We start from the raw sequence: 18,203 nt of genomic DNA on the forward strand, positions 1-18,203 counted from the left end.
TCACCCTGGCCCATGGTCATCACTCTCATTTCATTCAAATTTGACCCCAAAAAAAGCATTTAACTACAAGCATTTGCTGACTGTTCCTTAATCCCAGTTCCACAGGCACTCTGCTGCCAGCAGCCCAATTTGTCAGGACAAAACAGTATAAACTACCCGAGGGAATGGCTGGAGCTGTGTCAGGGCAGGCTCAGGTTGGATCTCAGGGAAAGGTTCTTCCCCCAGAGGGTGGTTGGCACTGACCAGGCTCCCCAGGGCAGTGGGCACAGTCCCAAGGCTGCCAGAGCTCCAGGAGGGTTTGGACAACGCTCTGAGGGACAGGGTGGGGTTGTTGGGGGGTCCTGGGCAGGGCCCAGGGTGGCACTGGATGGTCCTTGTGGGTCCCTCCCAACCCAGGAAATCCTATGGTTCAATAAAACTATGGCGTGGTGCAGATTTTTGGTTTACTGGGGTTTTGAGTCGTCTTTTTTGTTTCCCATCTTAAGCTGAAGTCTGACACACATTTTGCTAGAATAAGAATAGCCATTTACAAAAACATGCTTGCCAGGAGGAAAATTGCTCTGTGTCCCACAGAGACACCCCCTCTGGTGCTGAGTAGTATGTGCTGAAATGTTCTCAGTCAAAAGAACTGGGAATTAAGTCATGAGTGTCAGAAGGGAGCCCCTTTCACCCATTTGGCTTGTTTTCAGGTAATATATATGGTATATCCAAGGGATCTCTGCTGACTGACACACTCAGTTCATCCATCTACATCCAGATAAGCCCCATAGTTTAATATCCTGAGTTAGACATACAACAGGGATTATATTCCAGCTCCCTGATCTGAACTTCACCTGGTTTCCTGGAGCTCTCAGGGCCCTGAGTAGGTCTGATGTGACCTGAAGGTTTTTGTGGAATGAAATGGAATTCAGAATGAAGAGGAAGGATGAGCTGTATCAGTGTTCTACTTCAGATTCCTCAGACATTTCACATAATTGCTGTTAGATTTAAATACCTCTGCACTGGATAAAGGAAACCTAGACCTGGTTCATGGCTGGGAACCCCCCAGTGAGAACAGTGGGGAAGATTCTGGGCCTAGTTTTTGACATTATACCTAAAATATTAAATGCCACCATTGGCTGCTGCCCAGGTTACCATATTACCCTGGACTCTGATTTCAGGTAGACAAAATGATGGCACCTCCTTCAGTACAGAGAGAACAAGGGAAGAACCCTTTCTTCCTTCCAAGGAACAGCATTAATAACTGGTTGGCAGAGATACTTTTAATGGGTTGGGATTGGTGTTTCTGGCACCTCCTGCCTGGGCTGCAGAGGCAAAAGTGGGTCCTGTTCACACACAGGCAAAACTATAATGCTGCCTGAAAATGAGGCAGGGAAGGTTCTTTGTCACAAAGTCCTAAAGACAAAATCAATTGGTGCTAAGAGAAGCTACTGGGGATGGGCTGTGGAAAAAGCTGGATAGGACTAATTGTGGGATGTACTTCCAGGGACAGTGGAGGTGCCTGGGATCACCAGGCTCTTGTGCCTCCTGTTAAAGCCACCACATGTGGTTCACCACGTGGGTATGGAAAGCTTGGCATTCAGAACTGGCAGCAAAGGCTTGCCAGGAGTCCAGCAGTGCAACTGTGGGCAACCCTTCAGCTTCGTGGGGATGACACCCATTCCTTGGTCCATGCTCAGGGGTTTGTAATAATACTGCATTGCTCTATCTTACTGTAATTCTCCCCTGAATAACATCAAATTAATTTCTCTTCAGGACTGCTGAGTACAAGCCAAAGCAAGGTGTGCCATGGCAGGAGTCACTAAAAACCCTCCAGGGGCTGGATGCCTCTCTCAGATGAATTATTACCTATTACTACAAATGTGTCTTGATATTTGATTTCTATATATCTATAGAAGCAATCACAGCAGTTTAATGCCTTGACCTTTTCTCTTTCACTGACTCACAGTGATTCAGTGTCTGAAAGACTCTTTATCACAAATTTCCCTTATTTTCCATGGCCAAAGTTAGGAGCTCAATCAACCCTCTATGTGTTCTTGTTGTAACTTCAACTGAGTGATTCACCTGCATTCAACAGCATTTGAGGCTTACAAGTTGCACAGCTCCTTCCTAAGGGAATATTTTACAGGAAACACAGAGGAATCAACATTTTGTTGACTCTTTGCAGTGATATTTTTTTTGCAGAAATTGGGGAGTTTGAAAGATCCTGCATTATTTTCTTCTAGATTTTGAGCCTTTAGTCTAATTTATGTCTTGATTTCAGGCTTTTCTGCCCCACTGCTGGTGGAGAAGCTTTGATTGACTGGTTGGTTGGTGTTGTTTTGTTGTTGGGTTTTTTTTAAGAGAAAGAAAAGAGAAGATCTGAATTGTCTAAATTGCACTTCATGTAAATCAAACAAGGGTAATTTAAGGAAAACACCACACACTTGAAGACCTGAAAACAAAACCCCCTGTTCATTGCAACCCACAGCTCATTCCATTTGTCTTTGTGTTGCCATGTAGCAGCAGTTTTCTCCTCCATCATTTGAGTGCCCAGATGTGTTAAAAACTTCAGGTGATGAAGAGCCTGTTGCATGTCTAGAAGTGATTCTTGTGGCTCCTTTCCAAAGACTGATTTTTTTGTTTTGCTTTTTTGTTCCCCCTTGGTAGTCTGGGTTCTACTCACAGTGAAATATCATCCCACTGTGAAACAAAAAAAGCTGTTAACTGTAGAGGTGTGTTCCCTAGGTTATTCTATTTGACTCTAGTGAAGTTATGTCTTAATTTTTGAAGCCTATTTAATTACTGGAGGGATGTTACTGAGCATTGGCTCATAAATGCACATGTTGGTGAGTGTTTGCAGGGTCAGGCTCCCTCATTTTCTGTGGGGGATGTATTGTGAGTGTTGGGTTCGTGGCATCTGTCACTTGTCAGCATCTTAAATCTCACAGAAACACCTTTCTACATTGTGTGAATATGTAATTAGGTAAAAAAAAAACCAGCCTGTGATAAAAACTGAATCACCCAAGTAAAAAAGCAAAGGGGAAACTTTAGGTCTGAATGCAGAATGGATAGAATTATTCAGTGTGCTTCTTGCTGTAAAATCTCATGTGATGAGAGCCGTGGATACAGTTTAGTTCTAAATGAACCCTTTTTCAAATATACCAGTCCTGAGGGTGGGGAGGAGGAAGCTGGATACTGTCTCCATCGTTCAGGAGGAGTTGTTCTGGCAGGAGCAGAGATGGCATTCAGCTGTACAGGAACCAGCCCCCGACTTCTGTGCTTCAGCTGCATTTCTGACCTGGTAGTCCCTTTTCTGTGTTCTTTCTGTCTTATCTGAGCTAATACAAAGAGACAAGGAAACCTTCCTGGATACCTGGTTTATGGCATTCCACACCTCCAGCTTCAAGATCAAAGCCAGACAGCTGAGGGTGAGGGAGAGGTAAAAGCCCTGGTTACTACCATGGACAGAAAGAGTCACAGGAATAAGAACATGCATCTGCAGTGATGATTTTACTATAACTGTCCACCTGCAATGGCTGATGCTGTAAGGGAAATACAGCTCAAAATCATACTGAAATCATAAGTTTTTTGAACACCATTTCGGATACCTCTGAAGTGACTCTTGTTCCTGAAGGCTCTGTGATCACAGCAGTTGGGAAGTAAAGGAGCACCTCAACAACAGTCATAATGAAGGTAAAGCCTCTGTTTTGACTCAGAGCAATATGAAGGGCAGGCAGGGCAGGGATGAAGCTTTGGGCTGTGGTGGGTTGCTCTGCAAGTGAGTGAAGTGGATAGATGTGGTCTGGATTTACCATGGGGTGCAATTCCCAGGTGTAATGCTGGAAGGGCACAGAATTACAGGACATGCTGAGCTGGAAGGGACCCACAAGGATCATCAAGTCCAACCCTTAGCTCTGCACAGGCCCATCCCCAGAGTCACATGAGGTGCCTGAGAGCATCATCCAGACACTTCTTCAACTCTGTTATCAAGTAACAGAAAACTAGAGGAGCTTATTACCCTTTAAAAGGCTTCTTTGTTTGCTTGGAAAGTGTCGTGTAAAGTTGAATGTGACTGTTTCTGATGCCAGCTAAAGATTAGTTTCAAGGTTTCCTGCATCTTTCAATTATGTAGAAGGACAATGCAGTTCAGCTATAGCTGAGACCCAGAAAATGAAAACAGCAGTAGCAATGCAGACACTAAGTCTGAGTGGATTACACTTTGGAAACAACCCATTTGAGAAAGAAAAGTACAATTTTCATTCCATGGACTGAAAATGCTCTGGAACGAGGTAAATAGGCTGTGACAGCAGAAACAGGCAGACCAGAGAACAAAATATCATTCCAATTCCTGTAGGGAATGTTTCATTGGAACCTATAAAAAGGGAGGAGTAAAAAAAATTATAATTTTTCGGTATGTGCAAGAGAAATCACCTTTCTAAGCCACAGCACAAACCTTTTCCAGGAATCTTACTGGAGACATCCAAGCTCTGTAAATCCCTCATATCACTGGACAGCTTTCTTTTTAAGCCAGTCCCAGGTAAACTGGAGAGAACAGCTCCCAAAGATGTCTTGTTGTCTTCAAAATGGAGATCCTGAACACGATGGGAAATGGGAGAATCAGTGCTTCTGAGTGCACCAGATTCTTGGGATGGGGTTTTTGACCTGAACACAGAGTCCCTTGAGGACCCAACATGTTGAGTTTTTAAGTGATGCTCTTTGCTGACTCTTCTAAACACCTCACAGGTGGAGCGATGCCGCTGTTAGAAATTCCAGAACCCCTCCACAAGGTTGTGGTGCTCACAGCACTGCAGCAAGCAAGGGAAGACAAGGGATCAGACCCAGCCAGCACGGGTTTAGGAAGGGCAGGTCCTGTCTGACCAACCTGATCTCCTTTTATGACCCACCTGGTGGATGAGGGGAAGGTGTGGATGTGTCTGCCTGGACTTCAGCAAAGCCTTGGACACTGTCTCCCATGGCACACTCCTGGAAAAGGCTTGGACAGGGGCACTCTGTGCTGGGTCAGGAACTGGCTGATGGGCCCAGAGAGTGGTGGGGATGGAGCTGCATCCAGCTGGGATCCATCAGCAGGGGTGTCCCCAGGGATCAGTGCTGGGCCCAGTCCTGTTTAATGTCTTTATTGAGGATTTAGATGAGGGCATTGAGTCCACCATCAGCAAATTTGCAGATGGCACCAAGCTGGGGGGGAGTTGATGTACTAGAAGGTAGGAGGGCTCTACAACATCATCTACAACACCCAGGCAGGGGGTGGATTCACTGTCCCTGGAGGTGTTTAAGGACAGACTGGATGTGGCATCAGTGCCATGGGCTGGGAACCACGGCGGGGTTGGATCAAGGGTTGGACTTGATGATCTCAGAGGTCTTTTCAACACGGCTGATTCTCAGTGATTCTGTGATTTTAGGACTGCAAAGCCCCTTCAGTGTAATGTTCTGATTGCCATCACCGGGCGTGCCAGATTGTCCCCATGAATTGATCACTTAAGATGGTGACACTCACTGGATTTGGGAAGGTAAAGTCTGTGAGAAGTCAAAGGCTCATAAAGGAAAGCAATTGCAAGTGAAAGATTTGCACAGTTATGGTGTAGCTCTTATTTCTTTTACTTCCCTTCTGGCTAGGAAGATTGTAAATTTTTAAAAGTATTTTTTATTATTTTTATTTACTGAAAAAATGGGGATAAGGGAAGAAATGCACCAAGTTTAGGTTTTCCTAGTGAAAATAGAAAATGTGGAATATGTTCTGGCCCTGTTATTAAAATGTTCAAGTGGATTTGGCAAAAACATTTGTAAATGTTTTATTTCAAGTACTGTGGCAAAAGCAAAGGAAGGGAAAAAAAAGTTTCTTCATTGACTTGCTGGGGCAGGAACTGAAGAAGGGAGGGGTGGTGATTGTACTCACTGTCGTCCAAACAGGCAGCCTGGATGGAATTTTGTCATTGTGCAAATTTAAAAAAAAATATTATCCAGATGAGGACATTTTAGAATCATGTGTTTGCCGAATTGAAAGAGAACTGGGTATTCCCTTTAATGAACATTTAATCCAAGGATTTGGAGTCTCTTCTGAAAAGCAAACCTGTAGGACAGCCAACATCTGTGGCTGGTGCTGCTCTCCTGCCAGAAAAATCGCTTTGACACAATATTGCAGGCACTTATAAAGCTCTTTTTGGCTACTCCCTTACCAATGTAATGATGTTATTTGAGGACCATTATTTCAAAGTACCCCCAATTAAAATGTTTTTTATTTCTTGTAAATCTTCTGCTATTTCTTCTGCCAGCTGATCTGGTGTTTACGACTCCCAGGGCTTGCAGAAATAATCTGTAATTGTTCTTACTTTTCCACTCCCAATATTAAGACACTTTTCCTTGTGTTTGCCACCACACCTCTTTGTCTTCTGATGGAATTTTATATTCTGCTATTCTCTCCTAATTCCCTTTTAAAACCAGTAGGGGTGCAATCATTGTATCAGGAAGCAATAAACAGATTTATTTTATGCTTTTTGCAACAAAGAATTTTGAAGCCCAGACTTTCCAAGAACTTGACTTTTTGGATACACTGAAAATGAGCAAAAGGAAACATTGTGTCAGTTATACAAAAATCAGAAGATGTTTTCTTGATAAAATCAAAGGATTTTACAGAGATACATGAATTGCAGTGAACTCTCCCCAGAGCACTAACAGGGTCTGATGAGCTTTTTTGATGACTTCTTGTCTTGGCTTTGTGCTCTTTTTGGAACAGTGATCTGAAATGTTTGGTTGGTTTTTTGGTGGTGGTGATTTCTTGGTTTTTTTTCCTCCCCCTCCAAAATGAGGCTTTCATGGAAAACATCTTTTTTACATCCTTATGTCTGTGTAGAGAACAAGTTCTTGGTGTGAACTCGTGTAACACTCCATTCTTAACTCATCAACAGGTGCCAAGAGCAGCTCAGAATTATTTCAAATTAATCACAGGACTAACATCTTCAGTAAAAGCTGGTAAGGAATAAAATGGTTTGGACTTTGAAGTTGACATTCAAATAACTATTTCTTGTGATACAGTTTGTCAGGTCTTAAATGCCATAAGATTGATTTCTGACAAGCCCTTGTTAATTAATTGTGTTCTTTTGGCCTAAAAGTCAGGTATTGAATTTCAGAGAATGGTTAGGTTGGAAAAGACCATAAAGATCATCCAGTTCCACCCCTTGCCATGGGCAGGGACACTTTCCACTACACCAGAGTGCTCCAAACCCTTTCCAACCCAGCCTTGAAGAATATTCTTGTTGTTCAACCCATGCTTGTTTGGTCAATAGTCAGAAAAAGGAAGTTGTGAATTAGGAAAAGAGGAGATAAAAAAAACCCCACCTTGAACCAAAGGAAAAAAAACAACCACAGATTTGCTGCTTCAGGAGCAGGATTAGTGTCCTTTCTCCCTCTGGATCCTTGCACACATTTTATGAGATTCCCCTCCAAGAAAGAGAGCTGGGATGGGAGTTCCTGCCAGGGGCATTTCTTTGCCAGTCTCTGCAGCTCCAATGCAGCCTCAGAGCACAGGGGACACTGAGAAAAGTGTCGACCTCTTTGTTCTTCAGGTTGCATTTGGTTTCTTTGCTCTCCTCTTTTTCCAGTGCCACTTAGGTTTTTATGATTAAGGACTGACCTTCCTTAATGGATCACCTGCCTGTGACATCTGCACCTTGTTCCCCAGGGCAGGAACCCAACCAGCCTCACTCGAGGTCGGACACTTTCACCCTCCCAGGAGAAGAGGGACAAAGTCCTGGTCTAACCATCTCTTCTCAGTCATCTCTTCCTTGCTTTTCCCCTCCACTGAAAACCTGAACGTGGATTTTCATGCTATTCCTCCACCCAATCCCTAGGACAGGTGTACCTGTGGCAGGAGCTTGTCCACAGATCCCTCCACTTGTAATCTCCACCAAGAGACTCTTCAAAGCTTGTACCCATAAACTAAAACTTTAAAGTTGCCTTGCTCAAAAAGAGACAGAAAGGCAGGCAGAGGACTGACTTCAGACCTTGGTACTGGAAGAGCTGAGTCCCAGAAACCAGCCCTTCCCATGGAGCCTTGGCACCATCCAAAACACCAAGTGCTTTGATGAACATCCAGATCCTTTATTTTGCATTGATGGGAGCGGGGGAGAAAGTCAGAAGTCACAAGTGAAGTGGTGGATACCTGTCTTTATTATTATTATTATTATTATTATTATTATTATTATTATTGGACTGAAAGTATTGATTCTGCTTTCTGCTTCTTAAAGATTTGTTCTCTTTTCTTGTTTTGAACTTGAATAAGAAACAGTGTTAGCTGGGATGCCATCTGCATATTCTTTTCTCATGGTGGCTGAGGAGCAATCCAGGTAGACTCCAGCTGATCAAAGCTCTCCATGGTAACCAGCAGCAACTCCAGGTAATTTTTTACTGAGAGAATCATTAGGAAACATAAAACCAATTCAAACTGCTTGTATTTGGTAAAGACAGGCAATTATGCCAAAAACTGCTGTATTTGAGCTCATCTTGAAGCAATTCCTTAAGGTGATAAATTATCATCACTCTGACCCCACACAGGTTTTGGTAGAACTTTGTGTGTGTTTGTTATGCATCTGAATGCCTGCTTCCTTAAATCCAAATAAGTTTTGCTATTGTTTGTTTCCTGGAAACAATTGTAATTAAATCAGAAGGCCCCTTATAAAAATTTTGCTTATTTCTGGCAAAACCTTTTCTGAAGGCTCTGCTAACTATTTCAGTCTGCCCCCAAGTTTTGGAAAGGCCATTTGTATTCTTCTACCTATTTCTGTGTTTTGTTTCATTTATGTAATTTTTCTGTGTTATTTTAAAAGCACAGAATCACTGGAGTTGGAAAAGACCTTTAAGACTGAGTCCAAACATAATCCTGACACTGCCAAGGCCACCATTAAACTGTGTCACATAAAACTCAGTGTCACATCTACATGTCTTTTAAATCCCTCAAGGGATGGTGACTCCACCACTGCCCTGGGCAGCCTCTTCCAATGCTTGACCACACTTTCCATGAAGAAATTTTCCTGTATATCCAATCCAAACCTCTCCTGGCACAATGTGGGGATGTTTTCTCTTGTCCTGTTCCTTGTTCCCTGGGAGCAGAGCCCAATCCCCCCCTGGCTCCACCCTCCCATCAGGGAATTGTAGAGGGGCAGAAGGTCCCCCCTGAGCCTTCTTTTCTCCAAGCTGAGCCCCCCCAGCTCCCTCAGCTTCTCCTCATCAGATTTGTGCTCCAGACCCTCCCCCAAGACCCATCTTGTCTTGTCCCAAAGTTTTCTCTTCTGTCCCCCGATTTATATTTTCCCAGTTTACACATTTAAAAGAAAACAAAAATCTGGACAGTCTCCATTTCCAAGTGCCTTTGATTCTAATTTCATTTTTGGTCATAATTTTATTCATCATTTCAAACCTATTTAGTTGGTTTTCATGGCTCCAGTTCCTTAATCCCCACTCTGGTGCCACGCTGCATTCTTCTCTGAGCACTGCCTGTGTGACATTGGCACTTCTGCTTTAATAATAATCTATTACATATTTAAGGTGTTGCCACAACACCACAAAATGCTTTACACAGAGAAGTCACCATTATTACAGACAGGGAGAAGGAGGCAGAGAGTGAAGTGGCCTTTATGTGACAGAAACAGGCCAGATCTGCTGATTCCCAACCACTTTCCAGTTACAGGTCGGAACTATGAGTCCCATGAACAGCAACTCAGTAAAAACAAATGTAACTAATTATTACCAATCTCAAAGTCGCCTGAATGTTCTGATTTTCCTCTAGAAAACAAAGCAGTTTGAATGTTTAACATCAGTTAATTCAGTCCCCTCTCGAATGCTTTGATGGAAGGGATGGTTTCAATCTTGTTACATCTAATAGGGCTGAGGAGAAATAGAAAGCAATTAATTCTTACTCATTTTGTCTTGGAATGTGGTGGGATTGTGAGACTTTGTTTTCAAGCTGCCTGGTTGCTGTGCTGGGTGACAGGGTGACAATGCTGCAGCCTGGACACAGGCATAAATATCCATTAATGTATCTAAAGAGGGGCTACAATTTGCAGCTGTGCAGCCTCTCTGCTGGCCAATTGCAAATTAAAAGATATAAAATCTCTGTGTGGCACAATCCCAGACTGAGTGAATCCATCTGTTCCTGGGAGATCTGCAGCTCAGAGCTCAGCAGGGACCAGGGGATGCACCAGCTGCTGGGCTCCAGCTGAGAGCAAGCAGGATCAAAAAAATCATCTGGAATAAGGATGGAAATGTGGGGGAAAAAAAAGCTGGAGTTTGTTTCCTCCACAGGAGCTGGTATGAGGCTCCTTCCCAGCGAGGAGGCCGGGGCTGTACAAGGAGTTGGGAGGGGACACAGCTGATCCCAGCTGACCCCAGGGATATTCCAGACTGTCCAGCACCATGCTCAGTGTGTAAAGCTGGGAAAGAAGGAATGGGGGGATGTTTGGAGGGATGGTGTTTGCCTTCCCAAGTCACCATTACTGTGATGGAGCCTGGCTGTCCTGGGGGTGGCTGAACCTGCCTCCCACGGGAAGGGGGGAATGGATTTCCCTATTAAACTGTCTTTATCTCAGCCCTCCAGTTTTCTCACTTTTACCCTTCAGTTCTCTCCCCCTTGGGGCTGAGCTGCCAGTTGGGTTAAATCATGACACCCCCCAACTGCAGAAGGGTCCCCCTGCCCTGCAGAGCCTGGGCTGCCCTGGGAGCAGAGGCAGCAGCTCCAGTCCAGCACCATCCAGCACCCCTGCTCCAGGGCAACTGCCCTCAGATACCACCAAGATAGTGAAAAAAAACCATTTAAAATAATAAATTATTAAGAAGATAATGGATTTTTAAACAATTTCCTAAGAAAAACGGGTGTATTTAGTCACAATGCTTCTGAAGAGGCAAGAATGGGATTTATGCAGCCCATGGATGCTGGGATGTGCCAACTCATGAGGCAATTCAAGACTTCAATAACTTCCTTTAAGTAAATGATAATCTATAGACAGGTCACAGTAAAGGACACAAGGCTTTACCCCCCAATCTTGGTAAACTTAATTTTGGGAACAGGTAGGATGGAGGGAGAAATGGACAAAGTTCCTCCTGGCCCTGCAGCCAGCACCCCACATCCTGGGGTTTGGATTGCTGAGAAGTGAGTTCTGAATGGTTGGGAGCTACAATTTCTGCAGCTCTGAGCCCACTACAGCAGCAGACAACTTGTACCCTCTGAAGGAAATGCAGATGTACAAGTTCCTGGTGTAATCACTGTCTGTAGGGGGATACAACTGGCAAGGACTATTTCAAAATATTCATCTTGAAATGCTCTGTTTATTCAACTTAGATATTTTGAAAGAAAGTGCTAATAATGACAGGATTTGAGCTTTGAAATTAATGTGTTTTTCCCTTTAACTGCATTGCATTGTAAGAATTAACAAAATTACTTCCTTTCAAGAAAGAAGAGAAAATCAACAACTTATTCAAAGCAATGTGAACTGGAAGGTGATTCAAGTCAACTGGAAAAACCCCAAATGATGTCCTGCTGGTTGATGTTGCTGCCCAAGGAGCCTCTCCTCTGTCATGGAGGGGAATGAATGGGTGACAGGGGACAACTGGCCTGTGAAGGTTTGTGCATCTAGAAAAGAACTAATAAGTGGAAAAAAGCAGAAGTTCTGTTGGAAATAACACTGAGTCTTGAAACAAAGTCCTGGTGCTGGTAGCAGTTCACCCCAGCACATCCTGGGGAGTTAAAACCTGTGCCAGTGCTGGGCAACTGCAGTTCAGGGGTGTCTGTGCCTCTCCAGAGCTGCCCTGCTGGCTCTGACTGCTGGGGGTCCTCAAAGGAGCTGGAGAGAAGGGAAGGATCCATGAATGAATCCCAGGAATGGCATTCAGCATTCCTGTTGGGCTACACCATGAACTGGCAAGGAAGTTCAAACTGGAATCTGCCTCCTGTGTCTCTGCCAATAACCACAGAACCTGTGCTTGCTTTTAATAAAACCAGAGAGTCATTAACGTTGGAAAAGACCTCTAAGACCATTGAATCCAACTGTTAACAATATTGGCTCAACAGTATGTGGCTGGGGGATAAAAAGTTGTATTGCTTTAAAAATTTACTAATTTGCTGAAGTCAAATAAAAGTGGGATTTAGTGAAGCAAGCCGAGGGTTTGTGTCTGAACATCTCTGGCTGTAGATGTGACCACTATTGTGTGTCAGGGATCTGCAGGACTCTGTTCCACCCCTGTTGGAAATACCATGCCAGCAGAGGTCTGGTTTGTGTCAAAACAAACACTGGATATGTTGCTTCATATGAAACAGAGTGTTCAGCAAGAACAGTAATGAAATAGTTGGCTATGAAAACCCTTCTGTTCTCAGAACTAAAATGTGATGCACTTATAACAGAAAGGGCACTTTTTGTAAGACACTGAAGTCTTCTTCATATGTTTTGAATATATTTTACTAAATCAGTTGCCTGGAAATGGAGTTTAATTCTGGAATTCAATGAAGGTTGAACAGTCGTTTCCTCTCTGCACTGTTGGTTGTTTTATAGGTACTTCACATGCACCTTCTTCAGTCATGTCTTCTGAGAGCCAGTGTTACATGGATTTATTTGAATGGGAAATGGTTCCTCAGTTGGGATTATCCCTTTTGTCTCTCTCTGGATTATTTTACCATTCACAACTGCAGGTAGAATTGCAAACAGAGATGCATCACTGGTTAATGCAGTGGTGTCTGTCTTCTGCCTCCCTCTCCAGTGTCTCCCCCAGGGTGTTAACTGCATTTTTTCAATGATAAGAATTGATTTGGAAAATCACTCTGACAACTCCTCTGCAAAATACTCATCAAGGAGTCATCAAAGACTCAGGTTCTTGCCTTCTTGCATGTTTTTGCATTGTTGAAATTTTATTTGTTGCAGGACCTCCTGATGCTTTCTGCATGGTTGGTCTGAATAACTGTGTCAAAAACTCTGTCTTAAGGATCCTGGAAAAGAGCTGGATACCATTTGGCAACTATGAACATCCTGTGAGTCCTTTTGGACTTCTTTCCCTTTCTGGAAAACATCCATTCTTTCCTAGCCTTTAAGCAACTGTTGGTACAAAACTAGTCTTGGACTTAATTCTTGTCCTGTGACAGCTCAGTATGTTTAAGTGCCTTCATAAAGGCACTACTGAAAGATGTATTTAAGTAAAATAATAAATCTGTGGTGTATCAACAACAGATCTTTATCTCTCCTGTTGATGCCTTAACATTTTTAGATTTCCAGGGCAAGAGCTCTCTCTGCTCTTATCTCAGTGTTTGATCTAATTGAGACTTTAATAACTTTTATTAGTTATTTAATGAGTTATGTAAGACATTTAGTAAGTTTTTTATTCAGTGCAGTGCCGTGATGGGGTTTTTTGCTCCATAATCATTCCTCCTGTGTTTTATTCCACAGGAATCCTGAGGAAAATCACACATCCAGCTGCTCTGTCACTGAACTGTCTGACCAACTGCTCCAGGGCAACATCCAGAGCTCCATCCCTCTGCTCCTTGGCTGCCTGGTTGAGCCCCAAGAAGCTGTTCATGGTGTCTAAAAATGATACCTCTGCCCTGTGTCCAAGTGTGTGTCCCACTGCACACACAGACACGTCACCTCTGTTCCCATCCCAAGCCAGAAATCTGGGCTCCCATCCTCAGGAAATCACCCTCTGTGGCTTTTTCAGTCAAAAGGTTTGTTTTAAACAGTGCTCAGAAGTGGTTTTTCACAGGCTGTGAGGCAGTTTATCGTGTTACACTGATCCTTTTTTGTTCTGTTTCAACAGCTAAAAATTAGGGGTGATTTCTGTAGTGTTGCCTAAGGATGCATCTCACTGAGTTTGTCTTACACTCTAAACCAGCTTCTGAGCAGCTCACAGCCTGTTCAGAACAATCTCTTCTCTGCAGTGCCTGGCCTGGGACATGCCAGAGGAAGGATGCATTTCCTCCAGCAGAAAATACCAAGACTAGGGACAAAACAGCAAACCTTTCTGTCTGTTCAGAGTGTGTGTTTGCATCCTCATGTGCCCTTCTACCAGTGTAATGCACAGAAAATTTCCAGGACAAACAAACTGCGACTGCACTCCCCTTGTTGATGGTTGGGCACATTCCTGTGACCAGGATTGACCCAACAAGCAGTGGTGGAGCAGAGCTGGCTGTAGAGCTCAGCCACCAGCTAAAATCTGCTGAATGTGTTTGAGTCTTTATCTAGAGCACAGATTTAGCTTAGAATGGGAGAGGACTCCTGGGCAGCTCTGGAGAATCAGCCCTTCTCCGTGGATGCATCGAGGTCATCGTGGTTGATCCTTGGTTTCACAGTGGTGTCAATGTGGACCAATTTAATTTAGGTAAAGATGCCAAACTGCACCAGGGCTAAACCAAAGGCCAGGATTTATTACTCTGGCTTTGCTGTTTGGGGCAGATAAACTGTCAGTATTTAGAACTGAGAGGATTCCTTGTAGCAGAGCACGGGAGACTCAAGGTGTGGTTTGAGCTGTTTGAATTTCTCTGCTGGATTAAACTGGGCACCTCTAAAGGTCTTCTTTAAAAACAAAGAAGAGAAAGCTCCTGTTTAACCTCCTGGAGGCTCATCAAAGCCCACAGCTGTCACAGTGCCCAAGATCTAATTTTAAATGGACCAGGAGCAAAGTTGGGGGTTAGTGCAGACACTTTTAACTGTGTCCTTTGGGTACCTAATTTTTGTGAGGTGTAATGTTCTTGTCCTGTCAGCACAGACTCACAGAATATTCCGAGTTGGAAGGGACCCACAGTGAACATCCAGTCCAGCTCTTAAGTGAGTGGCCCCTACACAGGATTGAACCCACGTCTTTGGCATTTTAAGCAGCAAGTTTTAACCAGCTGAATTATGAGAAATATAGGATTTATATTTCTCTGGGAAAAAAATGGAAAAATAAATCAGTATGTGGTAAGGCAAATTGCAGGAGGAATTTTAGCTCAATGGATCTGTCCAGGCTTCCCTTTCTGCTGCCTCAACTCTTCAACACTTCTGTTTAAGGTACATACAGAGTGAAAGAGCCAATGCAGAGCATTAAAGAAATGTTGAAAGGCACCATTTTTCCTAGCAGTGTGATATTTTGACATTGCCATCCCCTTCCTTTTTTCCAAGCCTACCAGGGAACTTGGTCTCCACAAAATACAGTTTTCAGTGAATTTGAGTAATTTGTTAAAGATGTTGCTGCAATATTTCCCCTCTAGTTCTTTCCCCGAAGCTTTAGACTAAAAAGCTTTAATGTCATATTTAAATAGAAGCACAGCTATAAATTTCCACTGGGTTCCCAGATTCTGAGTCTGACAATTAACACATTTCTTTCTTTTTTTTGTCTTTTATTTTCACAGTTGGCAAACTTTACAGGCTTATTCTGCAGGCCTGAAAAAGATCTTGCTCCTGTTTTCAATGAATGCTGTAGTGGATTCTTGGATAAAATAATTTGAACAGATTTTGCTCATTGGACTGTACTGGCAAAACCTTAAGCTTGTTTCTTAAGTGTTAATCTGAAACAAGGACAAAATCCCAACTCTGGGCCAAACATTTGCCCTGACTGATGGGATGGGGACAGGGCAAGTCAGGATGGGCTCGTGCCCACGAACAGGCTGGGAGCAAACCTAGATCAGGAAAAAAATGGTTTCGCTTGTTTCAACAATGAAATAATTAAAATGGCTTACAAATAATTTTTAGATTTGTAAAAAACGTTATACTTTAATACTAATTATGAATAAAAATCCCCGTTGAAGTGCCACACAACATATTATTGCAGCCAATTATCCCACCTGGAGGGTGCAGGGTCAAGCACACGAGTCAGGTTGTGCAGGACACGGACTGGGATTCACTCCTTGGATTTCCTGAGCTGAGCTCCCACGTGGAAAACTCCATCCACAACCCCCCTGGGAGGATTGGCAGCACTGCAGTGAGAAGTCAAGGGAGTTGTGGGGCTCAGAGTCTTAGAAAAAGGGATCTGGGGGATTCCAAAAATGACAGCAAGCTCTTGCAGCACGTGGGCATTTGAAACACAAACCCCGTCACTGTAACAGAGGTGACTGTGCTAAACATGCAAGGATTTCATTTTCGAGTTATTAATAAAAAAGTAGTATTTATTTAAGATTCTTTCTGAAGGAAATACTTTTAAAGTTTCCATTTGGGGCAGGGAAGTGAGAATCCTTTCTGTCAGTAATTAGTTAAATGTCAGATTGGGGAGGTTTGTGACTTCGGTAAAATCTGTCCCTGGAAGTTTTTTATGCATCAAGACTTTCTTTAAGATGTTTTTTCTTTTTTTTATCCAGCAGCTGAAACAGATTTCTCTGCCAGCAAGGCCTTTATTTCTTCAGACTCATCGAAAAATCTATAAAATCCAGCATTGCTAATCAGGCAAGGACAATTTGAATTGCAATTTGGTTGTTTTGGTTTTGAGTTTCCCCCCCCAGATGTATTACTCAACACACATACATATTTTTATTTCGTTCACAAATCAATTTGAAGTTTAAACTTTGGCCAGATTTTCTAAAAAATAACGAAACCCAAGCAAAAATTACAAGGTGCTTTCATCAGCCACGTAAAGCTCAGGTTATTTTTCTGCCCACAGAACACGGAAGGAGGGAGGGACAATTTAACCTGAAAAAGCTCTCCTTTTAAGTGTAGCTTGGGTCTTTTCAGCCTGAGGAATGTTGAAATGCACTGTGAAAAATCAATTTCATATATTAAAGGAAAATAAGGCACTTGAAACACGAAACTAACAGCGTAAAACTTATCTGGCATTTTGGAAACTGAAAGCAAGATTGAATAAGGAAAAAATGTATTAAGTATATGGGAGCCAGGAAAGTGGATTAAAACAGTAGTAGATTAAAACAACTCAGTGGACTTTACATGAAACAGAAAGTGTGGTTAAATTATACTTTAATTCTTTGAGAAAAGCTTTTCAACAAATACTTTAAATCAGAATGTTACAAGTGTTATTTTAATAACTCAAAACTTCCTGTAAACAGCCAGCTGGCAGAGATCTGTATGTGTGTGTATACACTTTATGTGTAGATATAAATATAAAATATACATATATATAAATATATATATATATACTTTGTGGATTATTACATTTTTAAGGATAAAGAGAACCATAATCACAATTTGCATGAGCGTGGCACTTGCTGAGTTTGGATTCTTTAAAATAATCTCCTAGAACCAGACACTTTGGTCATGAAAGAACATCAGCAGAGAACTGCCATTTTCACAAGAGCTGGAATAGGCTTTGCATCAGATATTTGTGGCAATTATAGAGAAACACAGTTACTGAAACACTCCCAAAACTCGTTCAGTGGATTTTCCCCCCAAATATTAAAAACCCCTGTGGTTATGGGGAGGATTTTTATCTTCTCATAAATACCTGAGGAGCTTCACAAATGTCATTCCTGCACTTACCCTCCCAGGAAAAGCCAACTTTCATTAGCAGAGAGCTTGAAGGGAGTTCAGTTGGTGAACCACAGTCCCTTTTAAAAATGAGCTGTGTTATCTCCTGTTTCGTCATGTTCTAAATTAAGTGTAATTGAGAAAATGAAAAAAAAAAGGAAGTCCAAAAAACCCCAAATATTTTTTTTATTAGAGCTTTAAAGAGGTGCTTTTTGTATTTCAGGGCTGCATTAGAACTCGACTTTATTACCATCCCCTCCTAATATGAAATAAATAAAACTAGTGGTCCATGTATGTTGCATATTGGAAACACTCCAGTCTCAGTGAGCACAAAGATAAAACAGCAGATGACAATTTCTCCTTATAAAACTGAGAGTTAAACAGTGACTATAAACACTGGTAGGAAACCATAATTTTAAATTTTGTTTCTTCTTTGGCAGTTTAAGCAATGCCCATCAATCCAGGAGTCCTGGCAAATCAGCTCCTTGTACTTTAAAGATATAAAAAATTCTACTTGGAAATTTTATGACTGAATAATAAAAGTTTAATTGAGAATGGCTCAGAAGGTAAAAAAGCTGCTACAAAAAAGGAAATATTCTACAAAAAAACAGCACGGATTTTAAATTAAAAGATTCTGAGCATTGGTGCAGCATCAACCTGAGCTTTGTGTGGCTTTGTATGGATAACACAGAAATATATTTCTCCTCTTATTTGTGTTAGTGATAATAATCACACACAAATTTGGTGCATCAATCTAAAACAAGTCAGGTTGTTATTTGGGAAAAA

At 42.4% G+C, this 18,203-nt stretch overlaps 1 long non-coding RNA gene across 1 annotated transcript; it reads left to right on the forward strand.

Annotated features, from left to right (window-relative positions):
* Window positions 1-5,344: 5,344 nt before the first annotated feature.
* Window positions 5,345-11,917, forward strand: LOC127477844 (uncharacterized). Its single transcript, XR_007907048.1, has 3 exons — window positions 5,345-5,510; window positions 8,279-8,392; window positions 11,441-11,917. It is a non-coding gene; the product is annotated as an uncharacterized LOC127477844 (long non-coding RNA).
* Window positions 11,918-18,203: the final 6,286 nt, after the last annotated feature.

This window comes from Manacus candei, unplaced genomic scaffold (assembly GCF_025592945.1).
Source record: "Manacus candei isolate 608988 ecotype Guabito, Panama unplaced genomic scaffold, ASM2559294v1 h1tg000057l, whole genome shotgun sequence".
Taxonomy (NCBI): Eukaryota; Metazoa; Chordata; class Aves; order Passeriformes; family Pipridae; genus Manacus; species Manacus candei.